Here is a 1,953-nt window from a genome sequence, read left to right as displayed (position 1 = left end):
ATATATGCAGTGTATTATTTGTTGAAACTGTACTTCCGATTTGATTTGAAACTGTCTCATTGCTATCTGTTTATCAATAAAACTTTGAAAAAAATGTTGCTTAAGAAGTGGTAGAGAAACATGTCTGGAATTAACACGTAACAAAGGAAACTACTTGTGTTTTTACCACCGGACGTTATTATCAGCTTTAGTATTTTCTCTTTCCAAATAGAAAATTACACCCTCAATAATGTTACTCTTGAATCAGCCGTTCTGTGCATTCGCCGCTTGCATGTTTCCAAAATCATCATCTTCTTCATGTGTTCTCTTCAAACTGCCTGTGGTACCAGAATGAACAGATAAGGACCTTTCTATTTGAGGTGGTGGCATCATCTGTATTGTTAACTTTGCTAGGTAGATGGCTTCATATTCCTGAAGTTGATAGACAAATCCAGCATTAGGATTAATACAAAATCTTGTTTCTTGCACATATGCAAATTCATCTATGTACTTCATCTTAAATGTTTCCATAGTGTAAGCAATAACAAACGCAGCACTTCTGGAGATCCCTGCATTTCCATGAACAAGAACTTTTCCTCCAGTTTGTAAGCTCCCATCAATAAATTCCTTAGTCATCGGGAAAAATGTATTATATTTTCCACTGAATTATCTGCAATATCCATGACTAAATATAGAAATAACTGTTGAAAATTCAGTTTAATAAAGTTTGCTTCAATATTTTGTCGCATGCAAATTATATGAGTTACTCCGTGTTTCTGTAGTATAGGTAGCTTGCTTTTCATAGCAGAAGAATATGGGCCTAAGAATAATCCGGGTAAAATTTCCTGCATCTCTCATCTCATAGTGTAGGTCCACTCCTCAGCGTCTTTCTTGCACTGTGGGAGCGAGGGGAACTCCATCTTCACATCCTCCATGGCATGGCCTGCGAGTGGGCGGGGTGGGCGGGAGAGCGCTGACCGGCCTGACCCGTGGCAGTGATAGGAAGGAGGGCTGGCTGAGCAGATGCCTCCCAGCTAACACTCGCAGACGAGGGCGTCCCACTGACTCCAGTGGTGGCGGCTTCAGCGACGGGAAAGAGGAGGTCTGTGAGGCCTGTGCCCAGCCGCCATGCTGCTGCCGACTCCCTCCGCCCCAACCCCCAAGTCCTTTACTTTATTTATTTATTTATTTTTAAAATTTATTTATTAGACCCAGAGTGCAGGCCCAGCAAGTGAGTGAGATGACCCGGGCTGCGGCATCCTGAACAGACCCAGAGCGCAGGCCCAGCAAGTGAGTTAGATAACCTGGGGCCACGGGATCCTCAATAGACTCAGAGGACAGGCCCTGCAAGTGAGTTAGATGACCTGGGGCTTCGGGATCCTGAATAGACTCAGAGCGCAGGCCCAGCAAGTGGGTGAGATGACCTGGGGCCCTCCGGATCCTGAATAGACCCAAAGCGCAGGTTTGGTGAGTGAGTGAGATGACCCGGGGATGGCGGGATCCTGAATAGACCTGGAGCGCAGGCCCAGAAAGTGAGTGAGATGACCCAGGGCCTGTGGATCCTCATTGGACCCAGGCTGCAGGCCCAGCAGGGAACCCTTCAGCAGAACTCCCTGCACAGAGGCTAGAGGCAAGACCCACACAGCTGATTCAGGAGCAGAACATCTTGCCAGAGAGACACAAAGGGTTCAACTCCAATGCCTGCAGCAGAAAGAAGTGGAGCATGGCAGCCATCCAAACAACACCCACCTGGAAGAATCTGAACTTCGTAGATCGGGACCTGGTGCTAAGGTAATAACTCTATCTAAGCTCTACACCAAAGGTCAGAAGACAGTGGTATACAAAAAGACAAAGAGAAGGAACAAAATGCAGTCTCAGGCCCCGAGTCCACCCAGTACAAATGTAGAAGACACTAGCACTGAGGAAACTGGAAATCACACACCAGATATCTCTGAAATAATAACATTGACAGTA

At 46.1% G+C, this 1,953-nt stretch overlaps 1 pseudogene; it reads right to left on the bottom strand.

Annotated features, from left to right (window-relative positions):
* Positions 1 to 243: 243 nt before the first annotated feature.
* Positions 244 to 914, bottom strand: LOC101587175 (annotated as a pseudogene).
* Between the last annotated feature and the right edge of the window lie 1,039 nt (positions 915 to 1,953).

Source organism: Octodon degus, unplaced genomic scaffold, assembly GCF_000260255.1.
Source record: "Octodon degus isolate 3935 unplaced genomic scaffold, OctDeg1.0 scaffold00282, whole genome shotgun sequence".
Taxonomy (NCBI): Eukaryota; Metazoa; Chordata; class Mammalia; order Rodentia; family Octodontidae; genus Octodon; species Octodon degus.
The sequence above is the reverse complement of the archived record's forward strand: the minus strand, read 5'-3'. Positions and strand labels throughout refer to the sequence as shown.